The sequence below is a fragment of the Arachis ipaensis genome, chromosome B3 (assembly GCF_059453495.1).
Source record: "Arachis ipaensis isolate K30076 ecotype BB chromosome B3, ASM5945349v1, whole genome shotgun sequence".
Taxonomy (NCBI): Eukaryota; Viridiplantae; Streptophyta; class Magnoliopsida; order Fabales; family Fabaceae; genus Arachis; species Arachis ipaensis.
The window spans coordinates 136,792,283-136,812,695 of NC_142438.1; the positions used below are offsets into that span (position 1 = coordinate 136,792,283).

At 41.4% G+C, this 20,413-nt stretch overlaps 1 pseudogene; it reads left to right on the forward strand.

Moving 5' to 3' along the window:
• Nucleotides 1-7,138: 7,138 nt before the first annotated feature.
• Nucleotides 7,139-8,724, forward strand: LOC148572568 (UDP-glycosyltransferase 91A1 pseudogene; annotated as a pseudogene).
• Nucleotides 8,725-20,413: the final 11,689 nt, after the last annotated feature.

Genomic DNA, 20,413 nt, shown 5'->3' on the forward strand with positions numbered 1-20,413 from the left:
CCAAGCTTGCCTTGGTTTGGACAGGACTAAGGCGAGCTTTTGAACCAGGAATACCGCAATCCTCGGTCGATGAGTTTGTTGTCGTATATACTCCTTGCAGCCCCCAAGCTCGGCTTGATTCTGTGCAGAATTCAAAACATTTTGGGTGGCTTCGTTCTGCGCACCATTATGATATGATTGATGTGAAATTGTCCCGTTTTTCTAGGCACCCCTGTCCATTGGATTTTGTAGTGGATTTAATGCTTCTCTTTTTTAACAATTTGGATTAAATGCTGTGGTATTGTAACCGTTTGTGTGTGGTGGGGGGTTATCTGTAGTTTTCGTTTCTCCTTTCCCTCATACTTCTTTCTTTCGAGAAAAAAGAAAAAGAAGTTTGTGTCTTCTACCTGACTGAGAATGAGTAAGAAAGGTCAGTGTTAACTCCTCCTCTATTTTTCTTTTTTGCTTTTCTGTCTTTCTGTTTCGTTCCTCGTGATAGAGAACTGTAATGTGGGTGACCTATATGGTTGGGTGGATGCTAGGGTGAAAGAGTATGTCTCCCAGTTTGATGATGAGGAATCGGTGAGGTTGCTGGGTTGGATTCCTGGGTCAGGAAGGGTAGTGATGTTAGGATATAGTTATTACCTTGTGAGAGAGGTGATCGAGTGTGCAACCGTCTTGACGATTGGTCTTTCTTTTTCATGTATAGTTGTTTGTTTACTGAGTTGAGTGTGAGACTTTCCTTTACCGAATTCGAGTGTGGGGTGTTGTATTGGTTGAATTGTGCGCCAACCCAGCTTCACCCTAACTCCTGGGGTTTTGTCCAGGCCTTTGAAATCTTGATGGAACTGTTGGAGCATCCACCGTCTTTGAGGCTATTTTTCTCTTTATTTCAAGCAAAAGGGGTGAATAGGGGTTTGTGGTAAACCTTAGTAGCTATCCCCGTCGTGCTGTGTTTGGTCTATATAAGTCTTCGTTTAAGGATTTTAAATCCATGTTTGTAAGGGTTATGAGCGTACCCGAGGATTTCCCGTTTTATTTGAACGAGCATTTAGCCAAGAGATTTCCTTTATTTTGGTGTGCCGAGCCGTATCAAGCATTGGATGTAGATGATAGGCTTCCTAATGATGATATCGTGATGGATTTTTTGTTTAAGTCCTTAGGTCTGAAAGGTTTGTTGTCGGTTGCCGAGATGTTGAAATGGGATACTGATAGGCAGGCTGTATATGATCACATAGGTAATTTGTTTTACTATGTTTGCTCCCTATTTATGTTTTGATCTGTTGTTCCTTATTTTGGTTATTTCTGATTTGCAGCTGAGAAAGCTCCTGCCATCACCACGGCGGGTTTGAAGCTTTTCTTCAATCAACGTAAGAAAGGTGAGAAAGAGGTTTTATCTAACGTTGGGAAGAGTCCTGCTGCTTTGGTTCAATATGGCGCTGGGCAGAAGCATAAGAGGAAAAGAGGGCAAGGTCAAGGTAGCCTTGCCGTGGTCTTAGAAGGTAAGGGGGAGTCGTCTATGATTCTGCAGATGGTTGAGTCTGCATATGAATCACATAAGAGGCTCCATGGGTATGATGAAAATGAACATGCTAGATCTTTGTGGGCAAAGTTGTATCCTTTTAGTACTATGGCTGACAAACTTTGTTGCTTCCCGGATGACATGAAGATGATTGACGAGGTTGGCCGAGCTGGTGTTAGCCGATTTCTTCAGGTACAGGTTTTGTTGTATTATTTGTAAATATTTGTTGATGTCACCTATTTACTTGTTTTCTTTTTCGTAGGTGATTGGTGCTCGGATCATTGCCATTGGTCGGGCACAAGAGCTTGCCTTAGATCGGGAGGAGAAAGAGGCTTCTCGTGTGGCTGAGCTGTCCGTAATCATCCAGGAGAAAGATAAAAAAATTGCTGAGCTCTTTGCTTGCATGGAGAAAAAAGAGCTAGAACTGGCTGATGAGAGGAAACTGCAAAAGACATCGTCCGAAAAGCTGAAGGTTATGGGTTCCGAGAATGATCAGCTTTATGCTCGGATCAAGGAATTGGAAAGTGGGATTTATGAGGCTTTTGCTCAAGGTTTTGATCGCGCCGTTTCTCAAGTCAAGGTGTTATACCCGGAAGCTGATCCTTCGAAGCTTGATGTTATGAAGGTGGTCGTGAATGGCGAGCTTGTGGATGACGAGGTTGTTGCTGGAAGTGATAGCGAGGGGTCCAGCATGGGTGATAAGGAGGATTAGGCCTTGTTAGTTTACTCTTTTTATTTTGTAAGCTTTGTATATGATGTTTAGACTTGTATCTAACTGGTTTGGTTCTCTTGGACAATTCCGAGTATTATCCTCGGTCGTGATCTTTTGGTTTTCGAGTATATAGCTCGGTTTGATGGTGACTGTTTAGTTTTTTATGAAATATGATATTTTGGTGAAGTTATGATAATAGTGATATGTTGTGTTTGTGATAGTAACTACGTGTGTGTATTGAAGATGGCTGTCTGTTGCCACTTCTTATTTGATCAAACTGTCAATAAGGAGAGCGGTAGCTTTGATAGGAGGTATGGTTGAGTGGGCCCTTAGGATTTGCTTGGATAACTTGATTTTGTTTTGTTTGTTTGTATATCTTTGAGTAATATGCTCGGCATGCGCATTTGGACTTCCGAGTATGAAGCTCGGATTATTTTGAATGTTTGAGTGAAATATATGCTAACTGCCAAAGAAAAATGCTTTGCTTACAATGTAAATTACATTGGTATGGTGATTTGTGGCGTCCGGCCTTGTTAAAACCCTCTCCGAGTAAAACCCATTTGTTTTTGGGAAAAAAACCTTCGAAGGGGAAAAAGAGTACCATCATTCGCATATTTACAGCATGTGTCATGATTGGTATTCCCTTAGTGAGGAGACATTCCATGTTCCTGGAAGTTGATCTCTTTTAAGGGTTTCTAGCTTGTAAGCCCCCTTTCCAAGGTTCTGGAGAACTCAGAAAGGTCCCTCCCAATTTGCTGCCAACTTGCCATGTGCTGGGGGTTTCTGAGCTTCTTCTGTTCGTCTGAGTACGAGGTCTCCTTCTTTGAAGGATCTACGAATTACTCTTTTGTTGTGTCTTCGCTCTATGAACTGTTTCCTTGCTCGTTGTTTTATGGCTGAGATGTCTCTTTCTTCTTCCACAAGATCGAGCTCGGCTGTTCGAGCTTGCAAGTTATTTGACTGATCATAAAGCTCGGCCCTTAATGTTGGGACGCTGATCTCTAATGAGATCAATGCCTCTGCGCCATATACTAGTTTGAAGGGAGTTTCTCCTGTAGCAGATTGGATGCTGGTATTATAGCTCCATAGAATTTCTGGAATGAGGTCGGCCCATTCTCCTTTAGCTTCGCCGAGCTTTTTCTTTAAGCCCTATAAGATAATTCTGTTAGCTGATTCAACTTGCCCATTAGTTTGTGGGTGCTCGACTGAGTTGAAATGATGTTTAATGTTAAAGTTTGTTAAAAAAGTAGCGAGCTTATGGTCGGTAAATTGTCTCCCGTTATCCGAGATTATCTCTCTTGGGATACCGTATCTACATATAATGTTCTTCCATAAGAAAGATCGCACTTTTTCTGCCGTTATATGTGCTAGTGGTTGTGCTTCTATCCACTTAGAGAAGTAGTCTATTGATACTAAAAGGAACTTTACCTGGCCTGGCGCTTTCGGAAAAGGTCCGAGGATATCCAATCTCCACCTATCGAAAGGCCAGCTTACCTCTATGGTGTGGAGCTCCTCGGCCGGGATCTCTGAGAGGGTGGCGTGCTTTTGACAATTATCGCATTCCTTAACTTTTGAAATACAATCCCTTTTTATCGTCGGCCAATAGTATCCTGTTCGCAGTATCTTTGCAGCCAATGCTCGGCCACCGATGTGGTTACCACAAACCCTTTCGTGTGTTTCTGCCATAACATCTTCGGCTTCCTTGTTGCTGATGCATTTGAGGAGTGGTTAGGAGTGTCCTCGCCTGTACAGGGTATTTTCGAGTACTGTATAGAAACTTGCTCTTCTTCGGAAGAGCGGCAAGTTCGGCTCCTCGTTTGGTATGGCACCTGTGTTGATGTAATTGAGAAAAGGTGTTCTCCAATCTGGTACCTGTATAGTGCTTAAAATTGTGTTCTGCTCAAAGCTCGGTTTGTTGAGTGTTAGTTGTGACAGGGCCGGTGTGTTCTCCGCCTTCCTTGTCGTGGCTAACTTGGATAACACATCGGCTCTGGTGTTTTGTTCTCGGTTTACATGAATAATATCAAATTTATTAAACTTTGAGATGATATTCTTTGTTATGAGCCAATATTTCTCTAACAAATGATCTTTTACCTGGTATTCGCCTTTGATTTGATGTACTACAAGTGATGAGTCGCAGTAGACTGTTATCTGAGGTATTCTGAGTTGTTGGGCGAGCTTCAGTCCAGCTAGCAGAGCTTCATATTCCGCTTGGTTATTACTTGCATTGAAGCGGAATTGTAGTGATTGCTCGGCTATCACTTTCTCTCCTTCTTTTAGCAGTACCCCAGCTCCGCTTCCTTCTCTGTTTGATGCTCCATCTACATGTATACTCCAGTTGGCGAATCCAGCAATTCAGTACACATAGCAATGGTATAAATCAAACAAACATGTAGTTCTCATATAAAAGAACTAACTACATACATTGTAATCTCCACATCCTCGTTAATTCATAAACAAATTTATTGAAATATCACTCTTGTTCTTGGTTTAAAAGACTCGAATCAAACTCGATTTCAGTTCGAAGAAAAATAAACCTATTTCAACTCCAAAACACATGACAGAAAGATAACCAACCATCTGTATACATATTAAACTAAACATTTGTCTCTTTTCCAACAAGTAAAGTAATATAACATCTGTCATATAAAGTGATTTAGTAGATGAACAAGCATCCACTAGTTCAACAAACATTAAGTATCTGGGTACAACATGAATTCAACAAAACAAATCCAAATAACCTCTTAATCGAACTTTCGTACACACTACTTGAGTTATAGATTAAAAAAAATCATACTGCGTAACTCAAACAGATTCAGCGATGCTCACAGGCAACACACCGGTTCAAAACAGCCATCACCTAAAGCCTTTGATCAACATCTAATCACTAAAAAAACAGCTAGCCTTGTACTGACATTTGTGAGCAGCAATCAAGAACACGGAGCGGTGGCGTTGGGTTTGTTCACGGCAGACCACAAGCATCGCAAAGAAGACGCGGCGTTCAGCTATCAGTGTGGTGCGACACGGGATGACGCAGGGGTGCGGTTGTTCGACAGCCAATCGACGGCGACGGGGAGCTCCTACGACGGACACTCGATGGCAGAACGAGGGAGGCACCCGTGATGATGGCAACAGGGAACAGAAGGGAAGAATGCAATCTGGCAGGGAGAAATTGTTGGGTTGCGACGGCTGTTCAGTTTGCACCGGGCTTGATGGAGGTTGGTACTTTAGCTCCGGCAGTGGGATTTCCTTCGGTGGCTGCTCGTTCAAAATGGGGGTAGGAAAAACGTGTTTACTGCTAGGTAAAAAAGGGGGTGGATGATTAGGAAGGTAAAAATTAGGATTGAGAGAAAATTAGGGGTGTAGTGTATTTTTAGTTGAATTGAGTCTATTTTAGAGTCCGTTGTTCATATTGTTCAAAAAAGTCATTGTTTATCTAATATAACCCAAAAAATATAGTCATTGTAACCACAGTACACTTATGGCCACTGTAGACTGCACCTCTCTCTCTCTATATATATATATATAAAGTTAACCTAGTTTTCATAATATTTTAAAAATATCATATAATTAGTGTAACCACCACCCTAATAATACTCATGAATCATCATACACACTACACTCCATGTCTATATATATATATGGGAAGTTATGGTGACATTGGTTTTGGTGGCTAAGGGTGACATAAATTTGACCAACAAATAAAATATTGACACATGACAAAAAAATAAATCTAAAACTAAAATGATTCTCTCTTTCTTATAATTTCTTATAATTACTTTTATCAAAATAATTTCTTATAATTTTTTTATAATTATAAAAATAATTTAAAAAAATATTAAAATAAATTTTTAATTATATTTTTAATTATTATTTTATTATTATTTTTATTTTTAAAAAATAATTTCTTATAATTATTTTTACTAAAATGATTTTTTTATAATTATTATTATTATTATTTTTTATCAAAATAAATTTTTTTATAATTATTTTTTCTTTTTGTAATTTTGGAAAACTAAAACCAAAATAATATTCTTTCTCTTATAATTTTTTATGATTATTTTTAAACTAACACCAAGAGAAAAAATATCATTTTGGTGTTAGTTTTTTAAAATTACAAAAAAAATTATTATAAAAAATTATTTTTTAGAAACAAAAATAATAATAAAAATAATTAAAAAAATAATTTTGGTGTTATTTTTAGAAATTACTAAAAATAATTAAAAAATAAAAATAATTATAAAAAATTATTTTAGTAAAAATAATTATAAAAAATTATTTTAGTAAAAATAATTATAAAAAATTATTTTATTAAAAATAATAAAATAATAATAAAATAATAATTATAAATATAATTATAAAATTATTTTGGTGTTATTTTTTTGAAATTATTTTTTATAATTATGAAAATAATTATAAAAAATTATTTTGATAAAAATAATCATAAAAAATTACAAGAGAGAGAATCATTTTTATTTTAGATTTAATTTTCTTGTTATATGTCAATATTTTACTTGTTGGTCAAACTTATGCCATCTTTAGCCACCAAAACCAATGCCACCATAGAACTTTCCTCTATATATATATATATATATATATATATGAGGAGTACTAGGAGGTCAGCAGAATTTGTAATGTTTAGCCATCAATTAGCTATCATCAATATTTTCAATGGTGTGAGATAAGATCTAATGTAAGATTAATCATTTTTCCTTTGATGGTTAAGTGCTGACCAAATTTCAACAAGAGTACTAATCCCCTACTCTCTCTATATATATATATTCAAAAAACTCCATATCACATTTCTATTTCTATATTCGTAAGTCTATATCATGATGCAACCACTGTATTATATTATTGCACCCTGCATATATAAAAGAAGGAAGAAAGAAGACCCTAGGTGTTGTATATAAAATCACAATAGTTTGAAGGTTAAACCATAAAACAACAAAACAATGGTCTTCTCGGATCCTCTTTTACAAGTCGATTATTCCGCCATGGCTAGAGAAGATGAAAAGCTCCACATAGTAATATTTCCATGGCTGGCCTTTGGGCACATCATCCCAAACCTAGAGCTCGCCAAACACATAGCTCAAAAGGGTCACAAAGTCAGCTTCGTCTCAACAACAAGGAACATAGAACGCCTCCCAAAACCGCCGCCAGACTTAGCTTCACTCATCACATACGTGAAGCTCCCACTACCAAAAGTGGACAACCTCCCGGAAAATGCAGAGGCCACCACGGACGTCCCATACGACGTCGTTCAGTACCTCAAGAAAGCCTACGACGCACTCCAATACCCCTTCTCCCACTATCTAGAATCTTCCAACGCGGATTGGATCTTCTACGACTTCGCTGCCTTCTGGGTGCCCTCTCTTGCTTCCAGATTCGGCATGAAAACCGTTTTCTATAGCATTTTCACACCGCCGTTTATGGCTTTTATGGGCCCTGCATCGTATATGATTGATAACGATCCCATCAGGACCAAACCCGAGAACTTCACGGTCCCGCCTCCTTGGGTCCCTTTCTCCTCCACCGTGGCATTCCATTACTACGAGATCATGAGGATCGTTGACTCCGTCTCCGACAACGACTCTGGCACCTCCGACACCTACCGCCTCGGCGCCAGCATCGAGAACTGCGATCTCGTTGCTGTTAGAGGCTGCACCGAGCTTGAACCCGAGTGGTTCCAAATTCTCAGAGATATTTATCGGAAGCCGGTTCTCCCGGTTGGTCAACTCCCAAGCTCGGGTTTCTACGGCGGCGATGAGAACGAGAACGACACGTGGCGAGGGATAAAGGAGTGGCTGGACAAGCAGGTGCATGGGAGAGTAGTGTACGTGGCATTCGGGAGCGAAGCGAAGCCGAGGCAAGAGGAAGTGAACGAGATCGCTCTTGGATTGGAGAAATCAGAGCTTCCGTTCTTTTGGGTGCTTAGGGTTCGTCGGGGAGCTTCCGACACGGAGGTTCTGAAGCTGCCGGAGGGGTTCGAAGAGCGAACGAAGGGGAGGGGAGTGGTGTGGAGGGGTTGGGCGCCGCAGTTGAAGATATTGGGGCATGGAAGTGTTGGTGGGTTCTTGAGTCACTCTGGTTGGACTTCAGTGGTTGAGGCAGTTCAGAACGAAACACCGCTGGTGTTGCTTACGTTTCTTGCGGACCAAGGGATCAACGCCAGGGTGCTTGAGGAGAGGAAGATGGGTTACCCTGTTCCCCGAGACAAATTAAACGGGTCGTTCACGAGTGACTCGGTTGCTCGTTCGGTGAGGCTGGTTGTGCTTGACGATGGTGGAAGGGTTTATAGGGACAATATTAAAGAGGTTAAGGACTTGTTTGTCAATAATCAAAGACAGCAAAAGTATATCCACGAATTGCTATGCCACCTTCGTAGTCATAGCCACCCGACAAAGGGGGATCGCGTATTTCGAGATTGAATCTCATCGTTATTATATGTTGCTGTAGTTTAATGGAAAAAAGGAGGAGAAAGTTTAGCTCACCAGCAACTTTTGTATTTTGTGACTAATATTTAATTATCAAAAGAAAAATAAATGATCCTTTATTATTAGATATAATCTCACACTATTAAAAATACTATTGATTGATAATTACAAAATATAAAAATTGATGGTCCCTAGCGTTCTTCAAAAAATAATGAAGGTATACTAGTAGTCAAATTGCACATTTTTATTTTTAATATTGGATTAACAATGGTATTTTTTTTTAAATTGTGATCTACTGTGGTATTTTTCTAAAATATGGGATGATTTAATTCATGGAGTACAACTTAGACTGTCTGATTTTTAAGAGGTACAAAAATCAGACCGTTCGATTTTCAGATACAAAAATTGGACTGTCCGATTTGTGTTTAAAAAATTAAAAAAATTTGGAGTACACAAATCGGACTCCAAATTTTTTTAAGTTTTTAAACACAAATCGGTGGGTCCAATTTGTGTACCCTAAATTTTTAAAATTTTTTAAACACAAATTGGAGAATTCGATTTGTGTACCTCTCCATAGTTTTAAAAAACACCAAAAATTATCACGTTAAGATATAACACTCCTCTTACTTTCATATCTAAATTTTTTAACAGCCACAAATTGCTATTCAACAATAAAAATAACAAAATATTTAATATTATTAATATCGTTAAAATAATTATATAATTTTAAATATAATTATAAATATTATATAAATTAAATAAAATAATTTTAATTATTATTTTTCTAATATAATATAAAAAATACCGTAAATTTTACCGATTTTTTATTTAAAAGATATCAATTGGCCCAAGAGACTCTGTGTATCTGAATGACAACATTCAATTGCTTTTTCATAGGACTTTGACTTTAGTTTCCATTAAGATGTGGGAGATATGGGCATTTTTGGTGAAAAATATTTTTGATTCTGGGTCGTGTTATGAAAAAATAATTATGAAATTGAGAAATATCTAAATTTAATAGAGTATTTTAGAGGTCATGAGTCGGACCACTTGTAATAATAAATAATTACTTTTTTAATATCTAAAAAATTATTGTACATTGAAATAGTAAATGAATTAAGGATAAATATCAGTTATTCTGATAAGGATACTCTTTTCGAGTTATATATCGGCTCTTCGTTAATTTTGGTGTGCTTGATATCTTGATCCGAACCGGGAATATTCTCATGAACTCGGACTCGAGCGTAGTACTTGTAAAAAGGATTCCGACGCCTAAGTCAGTAAAAAAATTACTTAAATAAAAGCGTGCGTATGATCGGGACATTGTTTGATAATATGTTATTGTGGAATGAATTTGTTCTGCCTTCTATCGTTGATGTCGTTCCCGATTTATGACCCAGCTTTGTGTGGAGTTAGTAGTTGGTTTCTTCCAAGATCTTAGTGATTGATCTCGTCGCGAGATTGTGGGGAGCGTTCTGTTAAGATGGAGTCGTTTTCATGATAGGTCGTGTCGAGGTATGTGTTCATGCCCTGGGTCGAGCTACCCGACCCGAGATGATCGGCGACAAAGCGACCGACCTCTTCAGGTCAAGCGGCCCGACTTCTTCTTAAAGAACTCGGCCGAGTCAAGAAGAGAGCCCAGTAAAAGGGCCCAGATAGAGGAACACGACTCAAATCCTAAAGCAGCCCAAGCCTATAGAGATAAAGGCGGTTCCATTGAAGATATGCTGACCTCAAAAAAGATAAAGATAAGATAAGATAACTAACTTATCTTATCCAAAGGTCACATCTCACCCACTATAAATACACTGGAGCACCCAGGTATAAACTCAGACTCTGATTCTACATAATACCTGTTTAATACCCGTGCTAACTTAAGCATCGGAGTCTCTTGCAGGTACCCCCACCCTTCGGTGACAGAGGATCAGCAGTATATCCAGGTCCAAACAAGTCGGACGTACCAGCTCCGGTCGTCATTCACCAACCGAACACATCGTTCCGACCAGCACAGAAGATCTCGTCCGAGATCGACCTACAATTTCAGGTAACCCTCGGAACATTGGCGCCGTTGCCGGGGAACCTGAAAGTCATCCCAAAACCATGGCGGACGGCCATGACAACGACCACGACTCGAATCTGGAGAACAGAACACCGCACAAGAACGCAGACACTACGCTAAAGGATACTCCAGAATCCAACAAAAACTCACCAAATCTGGGAGCCATAGAAGCACTTCAAGATCGCTTAAAGCAACTTGAGAAAGAAACCCAGCAACAACGGGAGATCGAAAAGGATCTGCAAAGAGAGGTGCGGCGACGTCGAGAACTGGAAGAAAAACTACAACAATTAGAGGCCAACCTCAAATCAAAAGCCCATCAGATCACTACTGAGGAAAGCTCACGCAAAGAACAGGATCCGTTCACTAGGGAGATCATGAAAACCAAAATTCCAAAAGATTTCAAACTCCCGGATATGATTTTGTACGACGGTACCACTGATCCCAACCATCACCTTAGCAATTTCAGAAGCAGAATGTACCTTACCGACGCCTCAAATGCCGTTCGGTGCAAAGCTTTTCTAACAACTCTCACGAAGACGGCGATCAGATGGTTCGACAACTTACCTCCCAAGTCCATCTCAAACTTCGACGACCTGGCCAGAAAGTTCCTAGCCAGATTTTCCATCCAGAAAGATAAAGCTAAGCATGCACCCAGTCTACTAGGGATCAAGCAAGGAGATCGGGAGAGCCTCCACAACTACATGGAAAGATTCAACAAAACATGTATGGACATACAAAGTCTACCCACAGAGGCCACCATTATGGGACTCATCAACGGCCTAAGAGAGGGACCTTTCAGCCAGTCTATATCAAAAAAGTACCCGACCTCCTTAGACGAAGTACAGGAACGAGCAGAAAAATACATCAACATGGAAGAAAATGCTCGGTTAGGAGAGACCTCAAAATCGGGGACCTCCTACCGTGACAAAGACAAGGAATCCAAAAGAAAAGAAGATCGACAAGGGGAGAAAATAAAAAAATACCATAATTACACTCCCCTCAGAACATCCCTAGTCGAAATATACAAAGAAGTCTGCCATACAGAAAAAATCCCCCAGAACGGCCCCTCAAAGGCAAAAGGGGAGGAGGAAATCGGAAGGAATATTGTGAATATCATCGGGTCAGAGGACACTCCACCAACGAATGCTTTGATTTGAAAAATATCATAGAAAAATTGGTAAGGGAAGGAAAATTAGATCGATTCCTGGCCACCCGAGATGATGATATCAGAAAGAGACGAAGGGATGAAGATGCCGAACGAACAGAACGATCACCTCAGACACCAGAAAGACATGTCCACATGATACATGGCGGATTCGCAACAGGAGGGATCTCCAAATCCTCCCGAAAAAGGTATCTCAAAGAAGTATATCACGTTGAAGGAGAGGAGGAAGCACTCAACATCCTAGCAATAACATTCACTAAGGAGGACGCGTCCGGTATCATCATAGGACACGACGATCCCATGGTTATCACCATCATTTTGGCAAACGCCAACCTACACCGCACCTTAATAGACCAAGGGAGTTCTGCCGACATCTTATTCAAAACAGCCTTTGATAAGCTCGGCTTAGAAGAAAAAGAACTTAAAGCATATCCAAACAGTCTGTTTGGGTTAGGGGACACCCCGGTTCGACCACTAGGATACATATCACTACACACAACTTTCGGAAAAGGGGATCAATCCAGGACCCTCAAAATTGACTACATCGTAGTCGACGTAAGTTCAGCTTACAATGCTCTCATAGGTCGGACAACACTCAACCAACTCGGCGCAATAGTCTCAACCCCACACCTATGTATGAAATTCTCAACTCCAAAAGGGATAGCCACAATAAAAGCTGACCAGAAGATGGCACGTCGCTGTTATAACGAAAGCCTAAACCTCAGAGGCAAAGGAGAAGAGTTCCACACAATCGAGTTGGGCGAAGTCCAACGACGGGAGAATCTTCGCCCCCAACCAGAGGGCGAGATAGAAAATATTCAGATCGGGGACACACCGGAAAAAACAACTAATATCGGTACAATCCTTAAAGGAGATTTAAAAGAATTGCTAATACAATTCTTACGAGATAATGTCGACCTCTTTGCATGGAAAGCCGCAGACATGCCAGGCATAGACCCTAAATTAATGTGTCACAAATTGGCAGTTTATCCAGGATCTCGACCGATACAACAGAGACGAAGAAAACTTGGGCCAGAGCGATCTTAGGCCGTGGAAGAGCAAGTGCAGGTACTGCTGGAGGCCGGATTTATAAGAGAAGTCAAATACCCACTATGGCTAGCCAACGTTGTCTTGGTGAAAAAGTCGAATGGGAAGTGGCGAATGTGCACCGATTACACCGATCTCAACAAAGCTTGTCCAAAGGACCCGTACCCACTCCCAAGTATTGACGCCTTGGTAGATGCTTCCTCTGGATATAAATATCTCTCGTTTATGGATGCATATTCGGGATACAACCAAATTTCTATGTACCCACCAGATCAAGAAAAGACCTCGTTTTTAACACCAACGGCGAACTACTGTTACATCGTAATGCCTTTCGGTCTCAAGAACGCAGGAGCTACTTATCAAAGACTAATGAATAAAGTTTTCTCGGATCATATCGGAAAGATCATGGAGGTATACGTGGACGACATGCTAATAAAAACACAAAGTGAAGAGACATTATTGTCCGATCTGGCTCAAGTATTCGACACCATAAAGAAGCATGACAGGCGACTCAATCCCGCGAAATGCACCTTCGCAGTAGAAGCGGGCAAATTCTTAGGCTTCATGCTCACCCAAAGAGGAATTGAAGCCAACCCAGACAAATGTCAGGCCATACTCAACATGAAGAGCCCAACGTGTGTCAAAGAAGTACAGCAACTCAACGGGAGATTGGCCGCTCTATCCCGATTCTTGGCAGGAGCCGCGATAAGATCTCTCCCCTTCTATGCTACTTTAAGAAAGGAAAAACAGTTCGAATGGACAAAAGAGTGCGAACAAGCCTTCCAAGACTTTAAGAAGTTCTTAGGACAGCCACCTATCCTATCCCGACCACGAGTAGGAGAACCGCTCATATTATATCTCGCAGTAGGAAGCAGGGCGATAGCATCAGCACTAGTCAGAGAAGACGAAAATGGACAACAACCCATCTACTTCATTAGCAAAACACTGCAGGGATCCGAGCTAAACTATCAGAAAATAGAAAAATTTGCCTACACTCTCATTCTAACGTCCCGACGACTCCGCCCCTACTTCCAGGCCCACACCATCAAAGTCCGAACTAACCAGCCCTTAAAAGGAATATTGCAAAAAACAGATTTAGCGGGCAGAATACTACAATGGGCAGTCAAGCTGTCAGAGTTTGACCTCCAATATGAAACTCAGACGACCATCAAATCACAATATCTGGCCGACTTCATCGCCGAATTCACAGACGTCCCGGAAACCCTCACAGAGTGGAATCTCTATGTGGACGGTTCTTCCAATAAAACTGGAAGCAGCGCAGGCGTGATAATAGAAAGCAACCAAGGAACTCAAGTCGAGCTCTCCCTCAAGTTCGGGTTCCCGGCCTCAAACAACCAGGCAGAATATGAAGCATTATTAGCTGGCTTGAAGCTGGCTAAAGAGGTCGGAGCTAAAAAAACTCAACATTTACAGTGACTCACAAATAATCACATCACAAATAACAGGGAGCTACCAAGCCAAAGATCCCACCATGAAAAAGTATTTGGATAAAACCAAAGAACAGCTCGGACAACTTGGGGAGTATAAGATCTGCCACATACCTCGCGAACAAAATGCCCGAGCTGATGCACTCTCGAAACTAGCCAGCACCAAACCAGGGGGCAACAATAGAAGCCTCATCCAGGAAATGTTGCAGAACCCGTCAATCTCGAAAGAGGAAAAAGCCCTGACTATAACAATTCAGGACCAAGGATGGATGACCCCCATAATCAACTACCTCAAAACAGGAGCGCTCCCCACAGAAGAAAAGGAGGCAAAGAGGTTAAAAAGGGAGGCACAGTACTACACCATCATAAGCAACATCCTGTACAAAAGAGGAATCTCAGTACCTTTACTAAAATGCGTACCGACCCCCAACACAAGAGAAGTGCTAGAAGAAATACACGGCGGCATTTGTGGTAATCATCTCGGAGCACGAGCTCTTGCCAAAAAAGTACTCCGGGCGGGACTTTATTGGCCAACCCTACAGAAAGAATCTACAGAGTTTGTAAAGACCTGTCCACCATGTCAGAAACATGCCAACTTTCACATCGCCCCGCCAGAAGAGCTCATCAGCGTGACCTCTCCTTGGCCATTTGCAAAATGGGGACTCGATCTCCTCGGCCCCTTCCTACAAGGATCAGGACAAGTCAAATTCCTCATAGTAGGGGTAGATTGTTTTACAAAATGGATCGAGGCAGAGCCCCTAGCCAATGCCACCGCTCAAAGGAGCCGGAAATTCTTATATAGAAACATTGTCACAAAATTCGGGATACCATATTCAATAACCACAGACAATGGCACTCAATTTACAGATGCAGGCTTTAGAAAGCTAGTAGCTGACCTGAATATAAAGCACCAGTACACCTCCATTGAACACCCACAAGCCAATGGACAGGCCGAAGCCGCTAACAAAGTCATACTGGCTGGACTAAAACGGAGGTTACAAGATGCAAAGGGAGCCTGGGCAGAAGGGCTTCCACAGGTCCTATGGGCATATCGAACAACACCACATTCCACCACAAAGGAATCTCCCTTCCGATTAGCATATGGAATAGAGGCGATGATCCCAGTAGAGATCGAGGAAGGGTCGCCTAGAGTAATTCACTACAATGAGGAAGCAAATTCCTAGCTCCAGAGAGAAGAGCTCGACTTATTATCCGAAATCCAGGAAAGAGCTCAGATCAGGGAAGAAGCTCTAAAGCGCCGAATGGCTTCCAGATATAATCAAAAGGTAGTACCGAGAAGTTCCACAGAGAATGATCTCATCCTAATCCGAAATGATATCGGAACAACTCGACCAGGAGAAGGAAAGCTGGCAGCAAATTAGAAAGGACCCTACCGAGTTATAGAAGTACTTGGAAAGGGCTACTACAGACTGTCTGAACTTGATGGGCGAGAGCTTCCCAAATCATGGCACGCCTGCAACCTAAGAAGGTACTACAGTTAGAAGAAATAAAAGATCTCATCATCGGATGCACTCTTTTTCCTGAAAAGGTTTTTTAATGAGGCACCAAGTTGAGACTCATACAATCCCATATGTATATATTTGCACTTTTTCTTTAAATAAAATGCATTTTAAGATATTCTACAAAGATTTCAAGAGGCATTAATCTGAAGCATTCATCGTCCGATTATAAAGCAACAGATCGGCAGAAAGTGAAAAGCAATTTCACTGCACGATCACGATAAAGACAAATCATCCGATAAAGGTGAAAACGCGATTCACCCAAAGGACGATCTAGATATGCGAACCACTTTCTACAAATCGGCAAAGATGAACACAGAATAATGTAAGAAGTTATCGAAAATGATCTAAAAAAGAACCTGACGAGGTCTTACGGATCGCTAAAATAATAACGTATAGACTGGTCAAACATTAAGAAGTCGAACCAAGTCAAACCAAGTTATAAGTAAACCCTGGAAAGAGGTCTGGCCAACCCTATTAAAGAGGATTACTTTAACTTAGAAGGGCCCGACATAACAAGGTCGACCCAAAATGAAAAGTTATTGAAGTAGTCCCTGAAAGAGATCTGACAAAGATCCAAGAAAGAGGACTACAAAAAATAACTTAAAGGAGACCGATGCAACCAAGTCGGACTCCTACTACTGAAAGGTCATAAAAGTAATTCCTGAAAGAGACCTGACAAGGGTCCAAGAAAGAGGATTACAGAAATAACCTAGAAAGAGGTCGACCTAACGAAATTGATCTCCTACAAACAAGTTATAAAAGTAATCCCTGAAAGAGACCTAACAAAGGTCCAAGAAAGAGGATTACGAAAATAACTTAGAAGGACTCGACTTAATAAAGTCAGCCCGAGACGAGAAGGTCGAAAGAGACCTGACCAAAGTCCAAGAAAGAAGATTACAAAAAAGAGTTTAGCAGGGGACCAACGCAAAGAAATCGGTTACAGAACGCTAAAAAACACACAAAAGCCAGAAAACCAAACAAGTCGGACCCCTACAACTACAAAGATTCAAGCTACAAAACAAAATAGCCCAAGGAGGTCGAGCTGCAAGATTTCAGCAACAGCAGAAGACGGAAGACGCCTAGCCAAAAAACCTGTTCTTTATACAGAGTTATCAGGCCTTAAAAGGCCACCAACACTTACTATCCAAAAGATGGCAAGCTAATTGTTTGTTTTTCAAAATAAAAAAGTTGCTAAAAAAGCAACTAAGAAACGTCAGCAATCAAATAAAAAGTTTCAAAACGCCCACAAGCCGGGCCAACTACTCTAAAGAAAAAAGATCAACAAGCATCAGAAGTCTTCTCGGCAGCATCAGGAGCTTTCTTGACAGCATCAGAACCAGGAGAGGGAGGGCGAGTCTGAATCGGCACCACATCTACAGTACCATTCCCCCGGTTCAGGATCTGGCAATCCAAGTTAGGCACAGCTGGAGGAGCGGAAGAAGTCGGCACCTTAGTAGAGAACACAAGGGGAGGAACAACCTCATCATCATCACCCTCATCATCAGGGACAATCTTGCCATCCCTGACAACATTATCCAAGCTAAAAAGGGTAAGATCTGCCTCGGGAGCAATAATTCGAACTTGCTCTTTCAAGTTCTCGTAAGCAGCAGTCACGCTGCCAACAAGATGACCTTGGAGCTCAGCATAGTCTTTCCGGGCATTGTCAAGCTCCTCCCTCAGACGCCTCCCCTCCCTATAGGATGTAACATAGCTATCCTTATGCATCAAGGCTGTGTCTTCGGCCAACCTCAGAGAAGCAGCCAGCGCTTGAGAACTCGCCTTCTCGTTCTCCAAGTCCTTTTCTAGCTTTGCCACCTTCACCTCAAGCTCCTCCTTCAGCCCCTTCATCCGGTCGAATTCCTGTTTCGCCTCCTCCATAAACGCCTTGGTAGCGTGGAGAGGGAGATTTTGAGCTGTCCGGTATATGGCAGCCGACATATATGCCATCTTAACATGATTTCGAGCCATAAATTCCAAGTGATGAAGGATGGACACATCGTCCATGGAAAGAGCACCGTAGGGGCCGATTTGTTGATCCACAAATTCAATAGCATTGAAATCAGGAGCATCGAGATCAAAGGGCTCAGCAGTTTTTTGTTTTTTATGGGGAGGAGCAACAGGAGCACCAGCAGAGGCAACAGAAGGATCTACCAAGCGAACCCGGGGTGTAGGGATCACCTTCCTCACCTCGGCAGAACTCTGCACTGAAGGTTTCTCGCGCACCTGGGAGGATCCCTCCCCAGCCGCCTGGGCAGCAACATTTCTGGCCGCAGTCGCCCTCAGCGCCCTCTTAAAAGCCTTCATAGATTCATTATTCTTCATTGCCTCTACAAATAAAGTAAAAGTCAAGCTAGAAATCGGACAAGTCAGAAAAACAGCTACAAGCAACATAAACAGATAGCAAAAGAAAACACAGGATACCCAGTTCGACTTGAAGAAGAAAAGGATTTGTTAGAAATTTTTTTGTATCAAGATGGGGAGGTTGACCCCAGCGCTCTTCCAAAATAGTCACAAAGGCTCGCTCAGCCTCATCCAACATGTCCCAAAAATACCTGGAGACCCTCACGTCTTTCTGCCATTCTAAGGGAAAAGCAGGTTCATCATTCTCATCCAGAAAAAAGGGCCAAGCTCCTTCAACAGCTCGGACCTTGAAAAAGTAGTTCTTAAAGTCACGGAACGACTCGTCAAACATGGAAAAAACTTTCTTTCCTTGGGTAGAACGAAAGGAGACCCAGGCTGACCTCTTTTTTACCACACCAGGCTTAGTCAAAACAAACAAATAGAAAAAGAGAGATTGGGAAGCAGGAATACCAAAACCAGTGCATAGTAACTGAAAAATTTTAATAAAACCCCAAGAATTGGGGTGAAGCTGAGAAGGGGCAACATTACAAGACCATAACAGGTCGGTCTCAAATTTGGTAAATGGAAGGGTAATACCAAGTTGACCAAAGAAAAAATCGTAAACGTAAAAGAAAGGGCGACCATCAACAACCCGAGTCGAAAAACAGACCCTCTCATCAGAAGAAGGAGGGACAAGCTCATAGTTCTTCTCATCACCAGAATTACTACAAACACTATGAAACTGCCTAAGTTGAGTGCAAAATTCGGAATCAACCAGCGAAACACACATCAGAACCATGGAGTCCACCCAATCGGCCATACCCGCAGGAGCTTGGGAAGGCATTTCTACAACATTATTTCGGGAAGACATGAGGTCAACTAAATCCTACAAAAAGAAAAGAAGAATGGATTACTTAAAAACATCTCGGACATGGGGCAAAACATCTCGACGAGCGGATAAACAAAAAAGGGAAAACCCCAAGAATCAAGACAAAAAGTCTTGGGGCATCCCTTGGAGGCAGTAAACAAGCAAGGTCTTTAAGTTACTTCTACAGCCTACATCCCGGCACTCATCAAAATTAATTCCAGAAAAGAAAACAAAGGAAGCAAAAAACGTTTCTGGTCCTACTTCTACAGTTTATCAGCAAAAAGCCCTATTTCTACAGTCTATCAGAAATTCCAGAAAGGCCAAGCGGAAAAAACAGCAAAAGGCGCAAACTTTTTCTTAATCAAGCGAAAAGCCATCAACAAAGAACAAACACCAACATCGAACATACCCAACGGAAATCGTCGAAAGACGCAACTTTTTTAAGGATCGAACAAAAACTCATCATTTCAAAGCTTTAATACAAAAACATTCACATGCAAAGTTCAAAAGGATCGTACAAGAAACCCCTAGAACACACATTTCAGCAACAAAGAGGCCCAACAAAGACAGAAAGATTCAAATCTCCCTCAAAGCAAAATCGCAATTTGATCACAAAAGCCAAAGCAACGAAAGAGAAAGAAAATACGAATGGAACTCACCTGGAGAAGAGAGAAGCTTCAAAGGAAAGAAGGAGATGCAAAAATGGAAGCTGCCCGAGAATCACCGAGAGACGCCGCAAACACAGAAAAAGTAGAAACGAAGGTGAAAAACAGAGAACGAGAAAATAACGGAGGAAAATTGAGAAGAAGTTACGAAAGAGCAAAAGAAGAGAAACCGTTTCTAAGTTTCAAAAATCAAAATAAAGAGCCAAAGGAAAACGGGGCAATTAATACTAATTAATGAAAGTATTAAACCCTCACACGTTCCCAAAGCACTGATATAAAAGCGCGCGCTTTCAGAGGAAAACGTTCTACATTCAAAAGACTTTACACAAAAAGGAATCGACAAAATGCTTGAGTTCGGCTTCGCAAGAGAAGGACCGAAGTTAAGGACTCGACCTCAAAAGAGAAGACCGAGCTCAAGCAGGGGCACTGTTCATGCCCTTGGTCGAGCTACCCGACCCGGGATGATCGGCGACAAAGCGACCGACCTCTTCAGGTCAAGCGGCCCGACTTCTTCTTAAAGAACTCGGCCGAGTCAACAAGAGAGCCCAGTAAAAGGGCCCAGAGAGAGGAACACGATTCAAATCCTAAGGCAGCCCAAGCCTATAGAGATAAAGGCGGTTCCATTGAAGATATGCTGACCTCAAAAAG